Here is a 20,840-nt window from a genome sequence, read left to right as displayed (position 1 = left end):
TTAAATAGCTGGGACTACAGGCATGTGGCACCATGCCTGGCTAATTTTTGCATTTTTAGTAAAGACGGGGTTTCACCATGTTGGCCTGACTGGTCTCAATCTCCTGACCTCAGGTGATCTGCCCACCTTGGCCTCCCAAAGTGCTGAGATTACAGGTGTGAGCCACGCACCCAACCACAAATTATTTTAAAAATTAATACATAAGAAAAATGGAACTGGCTAGTTTATTTTTATTCAAAAAGAAAACAAAAATCCTCCTGGTATAAAGAATGCCTGGATAAAAATATCGCCAGATTATCCCAATGAAAACATTCTTTCTTGGAAGTAGACTCAGATGGGAAAAGCTTAGAACCAGTTGGAATTAGGTGACTACATTAGATAAAATGGTAGCAAAATTTGAAGAGTCATTTACAGTCACTGACTCTTCATGTCTTTGGCTCTGCCAAATGCATCCCCAATCAAGAGACTCAGCCTTCCAAACAATTCATGACATGCCGATTTGTATATGGGTCATTTATTGACTGTAATCATAGGACTTGTGTTACTCTGTTGAAATTCGATGTTGAACACATCGATGCTAAAAAGTCTGCAATCTTTATTTATTTGCCTTAGCGTATTTATTTTTGAAACCCTTATAGTCTTCATTAATAACTGCAATTAAGAAGAAAAATAAAACCAACTTTCGTTTCCAGCTATTTTTCTTTTTTTTCTTTTTTTTTCCCAGCTATTTTTCACAGTAAACAAAACAGAGGTACACCAAAGACTTATAAAGTAAAAAGCTATTGAACTGCATTTTAAGGAGAGGCTTGATATTTCATAAATGTCTCTAATGAAATACATCTCTAAAATGTGAAATTATTTTAGAATTCTAGCCACAGATCATACAATCTTTGAGAATAAAAGGATGGATCAAGACAACAGGAAAGAAGGGATGAAGGTGTGGAGAGTGAGGGTGAGAAGCATTGCAGATGACTGCAAGCCAGTTCCCTGACCTTCCCCTACTCCTACTGCTGCAGGCCCTGGTCAGGGAAAGTAAAACTGACACTAGCTGTTTAACGTGTTGTAAGACCAGAAAGTAAAATGAAAACCATTACTACCTCTCAGGATGCAAGAAGGTACAAGAAAGGACTAAACCAGTTGAAGATGTTATCTCAATGGAAGACGGAATCCTAATTAAATTGAAGTCTTAAAAAAAGACTATTTCACAAGACTGATAGAGACATATATTTGATGAGTCAACTTGGTCTTTTCAAGGCCTTACTCTGGCTTCTCTTCTATTTCTGTGTATGATTAGAAGGATAAACAGTCTATAAGAGCTTGCTATCTACCAAATCCAACCATGCGGTCTTGAAAATTACTTCTGGGTTTACAGATAATTCTTGTATCAAATAGGTTGATATGAGACACCAAGAATTAGTAGGATTGGACTAGAGTCAAAACCCACTGCGCTTATCAAGGCTTTACCGATCCTACTGTGTTCCATATGTGTTGAAGTCTAAAGATACCTAGAAATATATGGCATGATCACTGCCCTCAGGGAGCTGACAGCATTGTATGCTAGCAAGAGGCAAAAACAACAAAAGAGAATGTAACTTATAACTGACTGAAATACCAGTGTGTCATTTTGGAAGCAGAGAAGCCTGATTTCGGGCAAACTTTTAAATGAGAATTTGAGTTTTCATATCTGTAAGGTGAAAATAAGATGATCAACTTACGGTTGAAATGACAAAGATGCATTTCCTATGAGATAGCCTTATATATACTAAGCATTCAATATGTAAGAACAGTGATGATAATGCTAATAATGACATAATGATGCCCCTAAGTGACAGACAGAAAATAACTGGACTAATAGGGATATCTCTACAAGCTGGAGTGGTTGAGCAAGGTACCTTAGAGTGAATGGGATCAGAACCCAGTGGTTCTGGGCCCCGAAGTATGAACAAAGGTGAGTGAGGCAAAAATGTGACCTGTGTAAGGATCACTAAGGGAACCATCCTTAGACCCTTAGAGTCACCGGAAGTTTATACTTTGGCCTTGGGAGCAGGTGATGATACTTAAATGAACACATTTGTCCATAGTCTCTGAATGACTCAGCCATGAGCCTCAGTGCTTATGATTACTGTGGAATTGGTGCCAGCTTGGCCTCGTCAAGAATGCCAAATGTAATGTAATTTTAATGACTTCCATTGTATTTGAGGCTTCCTTGCTAAGATCCAGCATCACATTGCACATTTCAACTGATCTGAGTATACTAATGAAGATTAATTGTTCATTGATTAAGGAAAGATGAATCACCTTATTACTGATATGAACTTTCCTTCCTGAAGTAAAAGTGTGTTGAGCTTCAAAATACTGGCTCAGATATGGTGAAAGGCTCTATTTAATTGTCTTTCATTTTATTTTACCTCGATGATAATGGTAACAAAATACTTATTCCTCTTGAAAAAAAAATCAAGTGGAAGTTTTATTGTTTTTTTCCAAACATATACAAAAGTCCACACACAGTGATTAAGTAGAGTAGAGGGTTTTATTAACACCTTTTTCTCAAAAATTGAATGAACTCATTCCTATGAATCAATTTCTGATAATAAGTGTTATTATTTAGGATTGCATTAAGCTGCATGTAAACAGAATCCTAAACTCAGTGGCTTAGTCAAATTAGGGGTTAATTTTATGTACTTAACAGGGAGACTGGAGAACTCAAGGAGCCAGTTTTTTTTTTTTTTTTTTTTTTTTTTTTTTTTTTCCTCCCTCCCATTTCATTGATCTGGGTGTGTGATATCTGGCATCTCGGTTGGAGGCTGGCTGCTGTACCAATGTGCACTATGTCTGCCTTTCCAGGCAGGCAGAAAGTGAAGAGCAGAGGGCCAAAATGCCTGTACTATCTGAATCAGTCTATTTTTGTTTTGTAGGCAAAAATGGAAGGCAATGTCTTTTTCTAGAGTATAATATATACCCAACATATATATCCAACATACTTCTGTTTATATCTTGTGGGTTGGATCCATGACTCATAGCTATCCATTTTTTTCTCAAAAACCTAGGAAATCTTATTGTCTTTTATCTGAGAACATTGCTTTTCTAAACAGAATCAGGGTTCATTTAGCAAGGAAAAAGGAGGAGATGGCCTATGTTGATTAGCATAGTCAATGGAATGGGTTTCCTTGCTAGGCTTCTCCTTGAGAGGAAGACTCGAGGAACATGACCATGACATATTAGAACTCCCTGCAGCAATATAGAAAAAGCAGTGGTAAGGAAGGTGGCAATCACATGATTTCCAAACCTTAGAATACTTGACTGGGGCTGGAGAACTCCTGCACTTCAAGTTCACCTCTGCTTCTCTAAGGTTTCGACAGCTTCCCTGTTGTCCCCAGGTGGATTTTCTGCTTTCATAGTAGAACCTTCTTTATTTTAGCAGTATGGTTTGATGCATGTGTGCTATAGACATGGAGTCAACATAGCAGTAAGGCACCACATTAAAAAGTACAGCATCTAGAGGTAGAATACCTAGGTCCAAATTGTAGCTCTGTCACTAATTTAGCTATGTGATCCTGAGCAAGTTGCTTAATCTTACTTTGCCTCCATCTTCCTATCTATCAAATGGTAACAATACCCTTTTTCATAGGGTTTTTCTGGAGATTAAATGAGTTAATATGTTTATAGTATTAAAAATAGCACCCATCACATAGTAAACACTCAGTAAGCATTAGCTGTTATTTAATTCAACAAACTTTAAGATAGATATATAAAATAAAAATGATATGAAATCTCACCTTTTGAGAGTTTGCTAATTTGGGAAGAAAGATAATATGAAAATATTTGAGAATAATTTAAAGACAGATTTTAAGGAATTGCATAGTTGGGTAGTAAACTATGAGGCCCTTTTTTGCCTCTGCATTATTATTTATTTTGTTAGATGAACATGAAACTTTGAGTTTGGGTACTGAATATTCCACCTGTTTGTATATCCAGGCCCCAGCTTATGATAGGCACTCAGTACAAATTTATTGACAATTATTACAGGAAACTGAACTAATTTGAAGATCATTGTATTTTTAGTAATTGAAAAAAGACTTCATGAATTATGAGAGCTATGATCTGGAAAGAATTATAATAATTCAGTAAGCTGAAAAGAAAAGAAAAAAGAAAAGGACATTCTAACAGAGAAGGGTATGGTAGAATGTGATGGAATGCTGTGTTAAAAAGGACAATGGCAGCAATGTGTAGAATGCACACAGTGCATGGCAGATGACTGACTTATTTGATCTTGGACATGATGGAGTAGTGATGAAGCTGGTTTTATCAGTTGGTTGAAGACTAAATACCTTGTGAATATTTTTGGATATCAGAATTGATCTGAGACACAGTAGAAACAATTACAGAATCTTTCACAGGAAAATATTGTAAAAATATTCACATTTTAAGAATTAAGCAGTAGAGTGCATAATTAGTAAAATTTGAAACAGAAAAACTAGAGGTAAGAAGACCTATTAGAAGATGATTAAAGTCCAGAGGGGAGGTCTTAAAAAGGGCAGCTTCTCTTCAAAGGCCTGAGATTAGAAGTGCAGTCTCAGTTTCTTTTTGAGGGCATAATAACAGCTTCAAAAGGCATCCTAGTCTCTTCCTAAATTCCCTAAGGAATTCTAAGCATTTTTCTAAACACTCAAAATCACTTAGGAAGCATTATTCTTTCTAAATATGGGCAAATAAACTGCAAGGTAGGAAAAAAATAACTAGTTAGTGTATATAGATTTTTAACCTACCTTTATTTTTAAAAGTTATTCACTTGCTGGATTTTTTTGTTTAGTGGTACCATACTGTAACCTTTTACTTTACAGGGCCGCATTTTTTATGATCTGAAGATTTTTGAAAGGATTTTGTATCCTTTATTACATAATGTATTCTATCTCCCTTATTAATCTGTTGTCCCTTGAAGTAAGATAATTGCTATATATTTTTCTACCTTCTACATTGTTGAAAGTGATGACTTTAGTTAATACTATAGCAATTCAATGAAACCTAACAGCATGAAATCTTCCAAAATTCTCATGCAAGGTACTGACAATACCTTGCAATAAATGAATGAATACTTATTGATTGGCTTGTATGTGCTAAACATTCTGATACTCACCACTTATATAGTGTTGAATGAAACAGACATAATTCATGCACTCATGAAATCCACCATCTAGGTAATAAGACTGATAACAAACAGGTAAACAGATAAGTAAATAAGCAAGTCTGGTCGGGCATGGTGCCTCATGCCTGTAATCCCAGTACTTTGGGAGGCTGCTGCAGGCAGATTGCTTCAGCCTAGGAGTCCAAGACGAGCCTGGGCAACATGACAAAACCTTATCTCAAACAACAACAACAACAAAACAAAGAAACCCACCCCTGCAAATAAGCCCCCCAGATTAGCCAGGCATGGTGGCAAGATTCTGTAGTCCTAGCTACTAGGGTGGCCAAGGTGGGAGGATCACTTGAGCCCGGGAGGTGGAGGTTACAATGCGCTGGGATCGTGCTCTGCACTTCAGCCTGGGTGACAGAGCAAAATCCTGTTAAAAAAAAAAAAAAATTCTGATGAGTTGTAAAGGAATTAAACAAAATGCTGAGGCAGAGAAGTGAGGATGTGGTAAAGTGTGATAGGAGTTGAACCTATTCAAGAGAGTGGTCACCTCCAAGGAAGAGATATTTAGGTGGAAACTGAAAGATAAAATGGAACTAGTCTTGTAAGTTTCAGGGGAGAAGCATTTTAGTAAAAGATACAGCATATGCAAAAGTATAAAGTTGGTATATATCTCAAGGCACACTTAAATATGGTAGGTGAAGAATTATATCCAATGTTTAAAGATAGAAGGATTTACAAAGGCATGGGCAGAATTAAGAATAATCAACAAGGGATGGTGAAATACATCCTGCAGAGAATAATGTTAAAGTCTGAAGAAGATATTTTTAAAAAGAAAGAAAGAAAAAAAAACTACTTAAGGATACTAGAGAGCAACCAAATGTAGGTAGAATGGCAGAAAAGTGGACTTCTAAAAGAAGGAAATAACATTAAATATTTCTTATTTTACCACTGTTTGCTGGGTGGATGGCTCCAATCAGAGAAAGAGCATGCTGGCTAAGACTCAGAATGCTGTAGTTTTATAGACTTGAAGTCCTAGAGGACAGGGTCCAGAGCTAGCATAGTAGGTGTGAAGTGAGGGAAGTAATCTTGACAATGAAGGAAACAAAGAGGTAGAGAACTGAACACTCTGTGTAAACTTTGCCCAAATTTCTGGCTAACCCCTTAAACTGTGAATGCATAGGCAGGTTCTAAGGAGCCCAGCTAAGACTAAAATAACAGAACAGAAATCTCAGCTGTTGCCCACCACAGGGACAATAACATTTAGACTTTGAATTCAGAGAAGTTAACTACCAACTAAAACGAACAAAATATTCAGCAATCTTTAGAGGAATATCACAGAATCCAGAGTCTCTACAAGATATTATGCAAAATCCCACACTGCTATACATAAAAAAGCAGGAAACATGACCTATACTCAAGAGAACAGACAAACAGTAAAGACTGACACAGATTACCTGGGTGTTGAAACTAGCAAAAAAGATTTTGAAGTAGCTATGAGAGCCATGCTCAAGCACACAAAGGAAAATATGCTTGTGATAGAGAAACAAAACTCAAGAAGAATAAACAGAGGAACAACAAAAAAATGAAACAAATGGTAAAATGATATATATAAAAATCTACTATCAATATTTATATTTAATATAAATGGACTCAATACTCCAAATAAAAAGGAGACTATATGTTATTTATAATAGAAAAATTTTTAATATAGTGGTGCAGATAGGTTAAAAATGCTAAAGTAGAATTCAAGAAAAGAGTATTACCAGTAGGACCTGTATATGTGTGTATTTATTTATATAATTATATTTATGTTTATATTTATTATAAGAAATTGGCTTATTCAATTTTGGGAGCACGTTAATCAAATGCGAAGTCTGTAGAGGTGGCAGTCAGGAGGGGAAGATCATGAACAAGTTCAAATCTTACCAGCATGGAATAAGGCTTGTTGTCCATAGCTAATCTAGAAGAAAATACTCAGGGGAAGCAATAATAATGGCAGATCGAGTGGCTGTTTGAAATTTCCCCCTTAGGGAAGACCTAAGCTCTCTGTTAAAGGCCCTCCAACTGATTAAGTCAGGCCCACCTCAAATGAATACTTTTCATTTTGATTAATTTAAGATTAGCTAAGTAGACGCTTTAATTCCATCTGCAAAATCCCTTCACAGTAGCACCTACATCAGTGTTTGATTGAAAAAGTCGAAGATATGTATATGCTTTAAAATGTATTCTTCCTCCCCGCTAGTCTCCAAGTCTAGCCAAGAAATATCCTTGTAGTCCACACTTCCAGCTGGAAATCTACTGGAAAGAGAAGTCTTATGACTATAGCTAAGCCTAAACAAGTTAACATATCAAAAGCTATCAGGCCAGAAATAAGAACAAATATTTCATAGTGATAAAAAGTCAATTCATAGAAATATATAATAATTATAAGTGTGTATGTGTCTAATAAGAGAGTTTCAAAAAACAGTGAGCAAAAATTTACAGAATTAAAGGAAGACACAGATAATTCCACAATAATTGTTGAAGATTTTAATGCTCCTCTCTCAACAATTGATAGAATAACTGATAAAAAATCAGCAAGTTCATAGATAATGAACACTAGCCACTCCCTTGACCTACTTATATTTATAGACCATTAAACCAAATAGCTTAAACCTAAGTTTAGAAACAAAATAAATATTTTCACCCTCAACATTCCCATTGAACACTCTATGAAGTTCTTGCTAGTGTGACATGACAAGAAAAGAAAATAAAGGACATAATTATTTGAAAAAAGGTAAAAAATATACGCATTTACAGATGCCCTCATTATTTACTTAAGGAAAATTCGAGGTATGTACAAAACAAGTATTAGAATTAAAAGTAAATGTAGCAAGATTATAGGATACAATGTCAACATACAATTATCATGAATATTTTCATATACTAGCAGCAATCAGAAGGTGAAATTTTTAAAAAGTTTCCATTAAGATGGTGTAGATAAAACATAAAATACTTAGAAATAATTTAGCAAAATGTGCATATCCTCTTCATTGAAAATTATACATCATTGCTAAGATAAATGAAAGGCCTAAATAAATGTAAAGAAATACTATATTCATGGATTGGAAGACTTACTATTGTTAAGATATCAATTGTTTCCAAATTGGCCTATATTTTCAAAACAATTTCAATCAAAATTCCTATGGAAATTGGCAAGCTAATTCTAAAATGTATGATAATTCAACTAAAAACCTTATAATAAACAAAGCCATTTTTAAAAAGAGCAAGTTGGAAGATTTACACTATCTAATTTCAAGAATACCCTATAAAGTTATAGTTATCAAGACAGTGTGGTGTTAAAGGATATATATATATGGATATGTATACATATGTTATATAGATATATATATTTTCCACCTCTCTCTCTCTCTATATATATATATATATATATTCATTCATTCATATCAGTGAAACAAAATATGAAGTCCAGGAAAAAATTCACATATATATGATCAGCTGGTCAACTGATTTTTACAAAGGGGCTAAGACAGTACATAGGGAAATGATTGCCTTTTCAACAAATGGTTTTGGAGAGAGAGATAGAGACACTAACTTCTGTCCTTATTTCTCATCACACAAAATAATTAATCATTTGGATCACTGACCTAGGCATAAAAGCTCAAAGAATAAAGTTTCTTAAGAAAAAAAAAACAAAAACAACAAAACATTAAATTAGGCTGGGTGCGGTAGCTCAAGCCTATAATCCCAGCACTTTGGGAGGTCGAGGTGGGAGGATCACTTGAGGTTGGGAGTTTGAGACCCACTGGCCAACATGGTGTAACCCCATCTCTACTAAAAATACAAAAATTAGCTGGGTGTGGTGGCATGTGCCTGTAATCCCAGCTACTCAGGAGGCTGAGGCAGGAGAATCACTTGAACCTGGGAGATGGAGGTTACAGTGAGCCAAGATCATGCCACTGCACTCCAGTCTGGGCAACAGAGCAAGACTCTGTCTCACAAACGAACATACAAACAAACAAACAAATAAACAAAAAACATTAAATGAAAAACTTTGCATCTTGCCGATAGGCAAATATCTTCAGGCACAAAAAGCAGTGATAATAAACAACTTATTTAGACTTCATCAAAATTAAAATCTTCTACTCATCAAAAGTCATCATTGAGAAAACAAATAGGTAAGTCGAAGACTGGGGAAAAATATTTACAAAACATATTTCTGATGAAGAATTTCTGTTCAGAATATATACAGAATTCCTACAACTCAATAATAAAAATGCAAACAACCTGGTTAAAAACAGGCACAAGATTAGAATAGACCCTCCTCAAAGGAACAATAAGCACATGAAAAAGAGCTCAATATCATTAGACATCAGGAAAGTACAAATAAAAATCACCATGAAATCTCATTATATTCCCCCCACAGGAATGGTTGAAAATCTTAATAAAGGAATGATTAGAGATTCCATCATACACTTGGTGGTGGGAGTTTAAAATGGTACAGCACTTTGGGAAAACTCCTAGGAGCTTATTATAAAACTGTACATATATTTACCCTGTGACCCAGAAACTCCACTACTGGTAATCAATCTAAGAAATATTAAAGTATACATAAATAAGTTTTTATAACAAAGTTTATTAAAGTTTTATTCATAATAGCCAAAAAAAAAAAAAAAAAAAAGTGGAAACACTCCAGTATTCATCAAGAGGATAGAAACAAAATGGTGGCATATTCAAACAATTGGAATACTAATCAACCATGTAAGGAGCAGACAACTGATTAAGTGCTAACACGGGTAAATCTTTGAAAACATTATGCTGTGTAAAGGAAGTTTTATACAAAGAGAACCTATTGAGTAATTCATCTATGTGCATTTTTAGAATGGGCAAAACAAATGTGTGATGAAAACAATTAGCATAGTTGTTGCCTCTGGAGGTGCTGGCAGTGGAGATTGGGAAGGAACCTGAGAGAAGTTTCTAGAGTGATATTAATTTTCTATATCTTGACAGCAGTTTGGATTATCCAGATATATAAATTTTCAAAACTGATAGAATGACACATTTAAGATTTGTGCAATTTACAGTAGGTAGATTTTACCTAGAAATAAAGAAGAAACTTATATTAAACTCTGCTAATGATATGCATGCTTAAGTGTTTAGGGGTGATACATACTAATGTCTGCAACTAACTCAATTACATCAATACATATGAGAGATTGATACATAAATAGAAGGATAGATGAATGGGTAGATATGTAATACATCAAAAATAGCAAAATGTTAATTGTAGAATCTTGGCAATGAATTGGGTGAACAGTATATAGTTCTTTCAACTTTTCTGTATTTTTGGCAATTTTTACAAGTAAATTTTTGGAAAAATTACAAATGATTGGAGGATCCTAAACGCAGTCTTCTCTTCGTTCCAACCCTACTTCCTATCCTACTTCATAATTCTATACCAATGTTTGAATTATAAAAAAAAAACCTCTCAGAAGAATGCTTATTAATTACTTTAGTGATACATGTAAACGACTCCCCCAATTCCATGACTGGCATGCCGAGAGTACTGTTTTTAACATGGGGAATTGCTAATGGTAAAGTGGTCTTATTGCATTTGAACTGAATATGTGTGCAGACTAAAAATTAGCCAAACTTGCCTGTAGTATTTAGAGCTATAGACCTAAAATCCTAAGAGTAAACATATTAATTGCTCCATCTTGGCAGCATTTGAAGCAGTGGCCTCCTCAGGTTTGAATCTATAGTTAACAGGTCACTATTGCGCCTCTACCTTCACCCTTTTTTATTTTATTATCTCCCTGCCTGCTGGAGGTGATTGTTGTAAAGCAGGGGTCCCCAACACCCGGGCCGCTGACCAGTACGGGTTCATGGCCTGTTAGGAGTTGGGTCACACAGCAGGAGGTGAATGAGCATTACCCACCTGAACTGTGCTTCCTGTCAGATCAGCGGCGGCATTAGATTCTCATGGGAGCGCGAACTCTATTGCGAACTGCGCATGTAAGGGATCTACATTGCACACTCCTTATGAGATTCCTGACTGATGCATCATGATCTGAGGTGGAACAAGGAACAGTTTCATCTGAGAACAATCCCTGCACCCCTCTCCACTCAGTCCATGGAAAAATTGTCTTCTACGAAACCTGTCCCTGGTGCCAAAAAGGATAAGTACTGCTGTTTTAGACAACTGCACTATTTAAGGTTTATATACTTAATTTGCCACAAATCTAGAAGCACTTAAGATAATCGCACAGAACACCTGAAGTTTTCATACTAGAAAAGAACATTTTAAATAATAAAGTTGTATGGGATACCATGCGTCTTAAGATTCAGATTCAGGCTTGCTGAGAGAGGGCTTCCTAACCCACCCTCACTATCTTTGGAGGAGTATATTTACAGTGGCAATGGGCTATTTCTCAGCAATTGCTTTCTAGGAATTTATCTTTCCCTCCCCAAAGAGTGGGCTTTAAAATGAAGCACATAGTTTCTTGAAAATATCATATTAGAGTGGTTATTGTGTTAAATGCTTTCATTCTCTCACCCCGTTTTTATTAAAGCCACTCTTCTCTTGGGGGATGGGGGCAAAGACGGTCAGAAAGGGGCAAAAACACAAGAAGACAAAAACATTCCAGGAATGCTGTTACTGCTTTCATAGGTCACAGCCTTTTCTGAAAATTTGTCAGGTGTCCTCTCCCTCTGTTTTGCAGGTGGTTACAATCATAATTGGGCCCTAAAAAAATAAAATAAAAAAAGTTGTGGCTGAAGATCAAAAGTTAAAAACATCATTAATTATTGATAGGCCTGGATTTTGACAAGAGCATTCTTTGGGTCAGAGATGAGTTAAGAAGCACTTAACAAATAAGCAGGCTTGCAGATTATTTTTGCAGTTCTTGTTGGAACAAAAGAAATTTTAAAAATATATAGGATTTTATTATGTAGATATGACAATCTTTTATTCAAAAAATGATTACGATGTTATACAAAGCCTTGCCTCTTGACCAAACGTTTAAAATGAATGGTAGAAAAAAAGACCATCACATAAAAAGATAGGTGGTCAATGCCAAGTGTGACATTCACATATTCAGAGAAAAACATTTTTCTTTATCCCATTCTCTACTCCTTTGAGCTATCGTTTTGAGGGAAAGCATTTTTGTTCTTTTCAATGTGTATTCCTTTTGACCATTGTAGACTAATTTGAATTTTTTCTAAGTAGGTCACAAATAAGTTATGATGCTGCTCGTTTCTATTTTAATAGCAGCATAGTAACAACGAGCCACGTTTTAGAAGGAGAGGCTTCTGGGTACCAGTTAGCACAGCAGTAAGAACCGAGACATGATGTGTTCCTTCTTTATTCTTTACCCCCCACATGAAAAGGCCTTAGCCCCCAGCTTTGCCTCAGGCCAAAGCCATGAGGCCATAGCCTAAAGCTCCTGATGAATCCTCATAGACTTCGCTGGTCAGAGTTTCTCAGGCAAAACCAGCACAAAACAAATGCTTTTCACTTGATGTCCGCCTCTTGAAAGCTTGGAGCAAAGATATCTCTTTGAAAAAAACAAAACAAATTTGAAATTATGCTTATAAGGCCATTTTTTATCTTTTGCCATTTGTGTATGCAGCAAACACTAAATATTGTATTGCCTAGCAGGAAGTCAAATACAAGTACCCACTGTGTCTTAAATAAAATAAGAGGCATGTTCATTTAGAAACTGTGAGCGGTAATTCAACATGAAAATCTGGGGGCAAAGAAATGATCTTGGGAGCCCCTGGGCAAACCTGGAGAACTGGCACATGGGCAGTCAGCAACCTGCTTTCCTTCATTACCAATGGGATGTGCTTTGCCTTTTTTCCCCTGTCTTTATTCATTTTTCAACAGCCTGCCACATGCAATATGCCAAATCTCATATAAAAAAGCCTTCTACACACACACACACACACACACGCACACGTGCACACACACACGAACTAAAGAACCTTCAGCAGATCCCGACATAGACAGACAGTAAAAACAGCCATCTGCACTGAAGCCCAGGATTTATTCAATTATACTTGCCCAAGTCATTTGTTTGGCTTTGCAATGTAAAGAGTTCTGTTTTATTGTTGGGGCTTTTCAGGCTGTCTAATTGTTTTCAAAACTCTTCTCCCCAGATGCGTTTGGCATTTACCAACAGCGAACAAGCATGAGCAGTGGAACGCAAAAATGTGTGTGCATCAAATGAACATGAAAATCTTCACCCAGGTCACCTGTCAGAATCAGACTAAGATTCCTGGTATTTAATGGAAAGGTTAAAAGAAGTTTACAGCTTTAATGCCTGTGGCACACTGATTACTTTTCAAGATTTTGAGGATTAAAGCCTCTAAGAGTCTTTCGAGCAAGTTTGAACAGTGGTGTTGGGGAGCATGAATGGCAGGTGGCTGGTCTACAAAATCTCATCTAGGTTCAAGCTTCTGGACATGATGTTATCAACGCCCCACTCAGATTTCACGTTTGATCCTGAGGATTCTATCATTGCTCTAATCAAGTCAGATATGTGGTTAATGCTTCACATTTTTATTTAAAGCAAGGCCTTTAGTACTATGTATGTTTTCAGTTAAACCACATAGCTGCTCTAGCATAGTATTATTTGTGACCCTAGCTGTTGTCTCCAAATGCTCATTGATATTCTTGTAAAAAAAAAGAATAATCATTGAGGTTCTCTTTCACAAAGCCTCTATTCTTATCAATGGCCATATAATGCTGATATCTTTTGGGTCAAAATGGAAAGATTTCATGCTGTACTTTGAAATACAGTATTATTTAGCACAATAAGTCTATCACAGGAAATCTTAAGTTTAATGTACAAAGCATATAAAAAAAACCCCACGAAATTGGAAATTTTTATGATCAGAGATGAATCCCGTATTTCGGGTGCAAGCCTTGTTTAATGTACACCTGCTGAAAACATTTCATACATAAACACAGATGGATATCTCTATGTATATACATATATATGTATATGTGTGTGTGTTTCCATGTCTGTCTCTATCTTTATACCTAACTCGGAAAGTTGATTACCTTAGTTATAGTTGGGCATATTTTATCCTCGCTTTTGGCTTACAACAATTATGGAAAGTCTGAATTTTGTTCATCTGTCTGCATTTGAACATGTCAAACATCTGTTAATTTGTTCCAGTCAGAATCATTTTACCCTATAAAAGAATCAAGCAAAAGACTACTTATAGTTTGTCTATGACATTTTGTTAAAAATTAAAAGCTTCCTCCCTCCCTCCCTTTCTTACTTCCTTCTTCCCTTCTTTTCTGTATCTCTCCCTTCCTTCCTTTCTTTTTCCTTCCCTTCTCTCTTTTCTTCCAAGTGTCAGTGCCTGGCTAGAATTGAAAATAAACTACCCTTTCTTTCACTGTTTCCAAAAGAGTATGCAAATGGAAATTTAAAAGCTATCGCATAAAAGTATATCCAAGTAAAATCCTATATGAGAGACATGAACATAAAAACAAATGCTCCTAACTGTAAAATCAGGCAAAATGCCATGTTGATGTGTGCAGTCATGTAGTCAACTAACTCAAGATTACCCTTGTGGTGTTTTTCTTTCCAGAATTATTCGGTTCCTCAGATTCAGATATGAAGGGAATGCAGTGTATTTCATTTCTGAGTTGCACCCATAGGTGATACACTGTAGGTGACCTTTATATCTTTTTGTTTTCCCGATTGCTAGCCTGAAGATATCTGTTCCTAGGGAGAGCACTGGCAGAATTTTTTTTTTTTTTTTTTTGGAGAAACTCTGAGAGAGTTGCTCAGTTTTGGTGCTTGGTTAGAAAGCTCTCCGTGGGCTCAGATGGAAGCTTTCCTTTGCAAGCTATCACAAGTGTAGGAGTTGTCACCTTTTATCTGAGGGAAAGAAATGGGGAAATAACCAACAGGAGCAAGTCTTCATTTCTATGGTGTCCTGGATGCCTCTCTTTTTCCTGCTTCCTCTTACCATTTCATTTTCTGGGTACGAATTTGCAACATGGTGGGTTACGGCTTTGTCTTTCCAAGATTTATTTAGTAAGATTTTGTGATCAATATGTGTCTGGGGCTGAGCAGCCAGAACTATTTCAGTCATGCCTTTGGAGTCCTACTGCAAATATTCAGAGTTTTAGAACTTCTATTTACGTGAGAATGGGATACCATAGACACCATACCTACTGATGGATGCACTGCTTTGCATCTGTTCGGTTTGCTTTCCTATGGGAAAAACAATGATCACTGCTAATTTATATGCTTTCTAAAGACATTGGTTTGTTGGGTATAAAATTTGGTTTCTCTGGGTCGTAATACTGCTGCCAGACAGATGCATGTTTTGCCTGTTATTAGTGTAACTTCGAAACCAACAAAGACAGTGAATTCATTGTATTTTAGATACAATTTAAATCAAGAAAACTGAAACTTGGGAAATGGCTACTGGGAAGGCGAAAATACTTCTTTTAAATTTGGTTTGTTGTTTAACGTGTACTTAAGTGTCTACTGTGTAGTCCCTTACATTTATTCTTTCTCTCAGAAATGATTACTGGATGCCTAGTGTGGGCTAGGCACGGTGTCAGATGTTTGGGTTACAGTGATGAATTGTAATGGGAAGAGAAATGTGGTCGTGCCAAGAAGATTCCAGGGGAAAACAAAGCTAAACTAATACAAAAAATTAGGACACTGACCTTTGTTTGTACCAATAAATATTAAGGAATTTGAAGTTATTTGACAAGTAAAGAGACCTAAGGATGGGTTTCAAAAATTTCTCCAAGTGGTCAAAGTATATTTACAGAAGGCACTTCATGATGACAGAGAATAGAGTGAGGTGAAGTGGGTAAAACTGGGGCAACTAAGAATTGAGCTTGTCATAACAAACTTCTTGACTTCAGAGCCAGTGCAGAGTTTTTAAGGGAGCATGTGAACTTTCCTTCACTTGAAAACGTGATCGTTGGGCCACCTCCCGCTCTGTCAGATGATTTAGCTTTTATCTGCGTAGACAGGGAGTTTGAACCAGACGGCCCTTCTTGTCCTTCCCACCATCTCTGATTCTCTGATACATGTGTTGGAAAACAGCTTTTGTCAAAAAGCAATTTGCCATAATTGGTTGTTTATGACGTTTTTCCCGACTCTGTCCAGAGTGAAGTGAGGTGTAGTCTGTAAGGAAGAAGGTGAAGGTGACAGTCAGTTTCATGAAGGGTACCCAAACAGCCTGCTACAAGTGAGGCCCTGAATCATCGCACCACTCTCCTTTTAACTGATTAGGCCACATCTCACTCAAAGATGAAGCATTTCATCTCAGGAGTAGTTCCTTTTCATGGCAGCATTGCCCTTTTCTTTGCCATAATTAAGATTCTGTCACTGTTTCCCTTATAAACTCCTATTTTCTGGAATTTATAACTAAAGGCTAAAAATTCCTTCTAGGCTGCAACTTGAAAACTGCAATCTGATCTTTTTACATGTTGGATTTTTTCCCCTTCTGTAAAGGAAGGAGAAGTTCAGCTGAGCTTTAAGGTGTCCTGACGTGGGAAAAATTAGACTGAGGATTTTCCTTTAGTTTCCATTCTATTGTGTCTAATGAACTTTGAGTTTACAGACTCTGAACTTTTAAATGTTAGACATATGCCTTAAAGGACTATTTAGAAATAAATGAGGTTTGGAGTTTGTAAGAGTCTTATCTTTACTATAATATTTCACCAACTATACTCTAAGGAAAAATGATGAATAAATTAACTGGAAATCCCTTCTCAAAATTAGTGCGTTTTTGTAGCTAATTATTTAGCTATTTCTGAGCTTCCCTAACCCATATAGCTTTACGCCACAGCTCTAGCAGTCTCATCCAAGGAGCATCTGTTAGTGATGGCAAGCAATAGATTTAAAAACTAACAGAAAATAGCAAAGGAAAAGCAATTTTTGCCTATCTCTTTTAGTTTTGGTTGAGGGAAACTGGGAACGCTGAATTCATAGAACACTGCATTTCAAAGGCAAAGAACAAGCTCATTAGAAATGTTACCTTAGTCCTATTGATCCTTGGGGTCCAGGAAGCCAAACTTGAATCAATTGAACTCTACTTGGTTTAGGATAAATGATTTGATGAATCTCCCCCAAAAAGTCATTTTATTTTTTCTAGGTATACAAGTCTAGGTATAAGAGAAGTTATTTACTTCACAAGAGTATGCAAACCTGAAAGGATAAACATTCATTAATTCCCGTCTCTTGCATTCATGTCTGGATGTGTCTGACCGTCAGATCTAAAAAAATAAGAAAATTCAAACCTACAAAATCATCATTTTTATGCTTTTCCCTTTTCTTCCCCTAGGTAGATATCCCCGGCATTTAATGTGAATGTCCTTGCTTCTGAGACTTTCAATTCTTTATTTTTTATATAAAAGTAGGTTTCTTTTGATTTAAAAAATGCATTTTTTTATGCCAGAAGGGAGATGTTTTATGTTTTTCTTTTATGTTCTCTTCTTTTTACTCCACATGAATAGGTTTACCAGTTTTATTTTTTATTTTCGGATGAATACAATTTCATGTTAAGCTGGACAAATTTATTCAACCCCAGTTCAAGTACAATTTTTTAAAAAATAAATAAAGCAAGGTCAGGCTAGCTTTGGTTTTTAAAAAATATTTTCTTTTATAATAAATTCTCTCTCAAATGATGCCTATGTGTATATTTTGACATAATCATGGGTACAAATGTGCAGTGTCTGAAATCTAAAATGACACTGGAATATCTTTTCTTGCATTAGCATTACTTTAGTATTCCTACAACAGAGGATGATTTGGGGAAATGCAGAGGCTTTCGGCTTATATATATATACCTCTGATTATTATTCCACTTCCTATAGCTACAGATCCAATTTCATACCATGATGGATGCATCTCTCAGAGTTCAAAAGAAGTGATGGCAAAAAGAAGGGCTTTAAATAAGGCAACCATGAGAGCCCAAGATGTAAAATTCAAAATCAAATGCCATAGAGTTAAATGATGATCTAGGTTTTGATTTCTGCTCCAACTACTGAGGTATATTTGGGGTCTTCAAGTGTAGCGTCATGTATGAAAACAGTACTAGGAATCCAGACAAGGATGACTGTGACATTTATGTTCCATCTCATCTAGCATTTTGTTTTAATCAATGACTTTAAAAGCCATGTCCTGGGAGGGCAGAGATGTCATCACTTTAGGGGAAATAGATAAATCACCACGCACTGAAGAGATGCAAGAATTAGGCAAAATGTTGAAATGTTGTTCTCATTTTATTTTTTGCATTATGATGCTTTAGACATAGTCAAAAAGTTACTGGTGATTTCAGCATCCTGGACATTTCAGGTGGGTATTGATAGGTGGTTTGTAGAATATTCTCACAAGTATAATTGTATTAAAGTAACAGATGATGCTGTTGGTACTTGATGATTATTCTACATTAAACTTAAGAAACAAATAGTTATCTGGCTTTTTTGCACTCATGATGTGTTTATAATAGAAATTTTTGATATGCAACAGAAGTTAATTGACTATTTCGATTTATTTGATCTCTTCTCTGGTTAAAAACAGAAATAAAAGAGAGAAAAGAAGGAAGGACAAAAGGAAGAATTCATTCCTTTGAGGCACAATATTGTGCCTTCAAGATGCCAAGTTCAAAAAGAGAATATTCTTTAATAAGGTAAAATGAATTGAATATTAACAGTATTGTGCAAATTAATTTACTTTGCAATGATAGTGTACGTGATGGGTGTGGGTGAGGCACGAGAATCCTGTGGCTTGAGATAGGGGGTTCTCGTTGAGACAAGGGACAATACAAGGGGGAAGAGGGACACAAAAGAGGAGGAAACAGATGCCAAAGACCAATTTTGATTTCGTTCTTGGATTTGTTTAATGCTGACCGTGAACACGGTTCTCATAAGTTCTATCAGATAGTACTGAAGATAAATACTCCTCCTTTCAAAATTTAGTTGAGTTTCTTTGTTTGATAAAATACTAGTAAGTAGAACACCCCCGGAACCAGAGGCAGGAGATTGGAGCTTGGCTGTCAGTTAAGAGCTGTCAGCATCTTTCCAGCTATTTTATTAAATGAGGGACATTTAATGGTATCTAACATTTATCTGCCTTATGAAATGCAAAAACATATCCATTCGGTTCTATGAACTCCATATTAAATTGGACAGCCCTAGGTTTATATTTCCTATTGTCCGCATGTACAAATTGATAAACATTTTTATAATATGAATTTGTGAATTTTGGGGTCACAGTTCTGAGTTAGGTTAAAACCATTTTGCAAAAACTATTGTCACCTGCAGACTTCTTGCAATAGGACACTAAGTTTCTTTAGTAATTTTCTTTAACATGTGTCTGTTGTAGTGTCTGGAGAGAAATGTGAGTAAAGAGAACTGAAGGAACCTTTTCGGTGTATTCAAAATTGAAAAGGAATATTTCCAATTCTAAGGTACCTGAGTAATTCTCAGAGAGCAAAACCTTGGAGCAAATACCAAAAGGCTATAGTTTTTTTTATTATGATTAATAATAATAATAATAAGATGAAGAAGAAGAAAAACAGTTTTTCCCTCTTACTGCTTTTGTTGTCATATACTGGAAAAATAAATTCTCATCTAACATTTTATTCCTCCTGCATTCTCCTTGTCTCAAACTTGTGGGGTTCTCAACTTGAAAACTTTTCTCTTTCAAAATGTGCATTAAAGCACAAATGACTTTCTCGCTTTGATGTTGCCAGAGAAACTTGAGCACTATGTAATTAAGCTTCTGCTTTAAAGTATTTCTCTCAACAAACACAGGCTTCTAGGACTAAGACTACATAATAGATGTTATTAACTGTACATATAAATAGGAAATGTGTCTTGCAAAGCATTATATTAGCTGAATGAGCTTGCCTTATTCCAAAGTCATCTCTTTGCTAATAATGACTCATGAGTTTCCTTTCCATTATTTAAAAATAACGTAATTACAGGTGATTCTGTAATAATTTGACATATCTTATATTCATATCTGAACCTATTAATTAGAGACAACATACGTATTTATAATGCGCTTTTATTATTCAAGTTAATCCCTTTAATCCTATTTGAATAGCCAGATAAAAATTAATCCCCTCAAACATCTTTATAAACAAACATTTAAAGTCACCTATTTTCATCTTTGTCCTCAGCACCTACACTGAAAGCTTTCGTGATTGATGTTGATAGAAGTAACAAACAAGTGTTTGGGAAAGAATAATATGCAAATTGTTTTTCTTTGCAAAGAAGGGATATGTGTTTACTGAAGAGTTCTCCCAATCCACAGGGGTTTAAAATCACAGAGAATTATTTCAGAGTGTGGTCATATCCTTAGAAATTAATGATTCAGTCATTCTTAGGGGTTAGGTTGTCGTGGAGGTCCTTGACTGTTCTGAGCCTGTCCATCTCATAAAATAAGCAGGTGTCCATTTGAAGACTTTCTAGACCAAGAGGCCCAGGTTAGTACAAGGTCTTTAGGTTTCTCAGAGGGTCCCTTGGAGTAGGCATTTGCTAACATAATAATAACAGAAGGAAGTCACACTGAAGCCAATTTTGGATTCTTTTTCCAGCACTGTGATCCTCACCACAAGGTCACTGGAAGCAGGGGAGGAAGCAATTGTTTTTCCCTGCTGTGAGCAGTGGATTTGAACATGCCTCACACTGTTTTCATGCTGCGTTTTCTTT

At 35.9% G+C, this 20,840-nt stretch overlaps 1 long non-coding RNA gene across 1 annotated transcript in view; it reads left to right on the top strand.

Moving 5' to 3' along the window:
- The window catches only part of LOC140710438 (uncharacterized), a 60,489-nt gene extending 46,131 nt beyond the window's left edge, over positions 1–14,358 (top strand). Inside the window, exon 3 of the long non-coding RNA XR_012091453.1 lies at positions 13,292–14,358. This is a non-coding gene — a long non-coding RNA (uncharacterized lncRNA). The remainder of the gene's footprint in view (positions 1–13,291) is intronic.
- The last annotated feature ends 6,482 nt before the right edge of the window (positions 14,359–20,840 follow it).

Source organism: Chlorocebus sabaeus, chromosome 26 (assembly GCF_047675955.1).
Source record: "Chlorocebus sabaeus isolate Y175 chromosome 26, mChlSab1.0.hap1, whole genome shotgun sequence".
Classification (NCBI taxonomy): domain Eukaryota; kingdom Metazoa; phylum Chordata; class Mammalia; order Primates; family Cercopithecidae; genus Chlorocebus; species Chlorocebus sabaeus.
The sequence above is the reverse complement of the archived record's forward strand: the minus strand, read 5'-3'. Positions and strand labels throughout refer to the sequence as shown.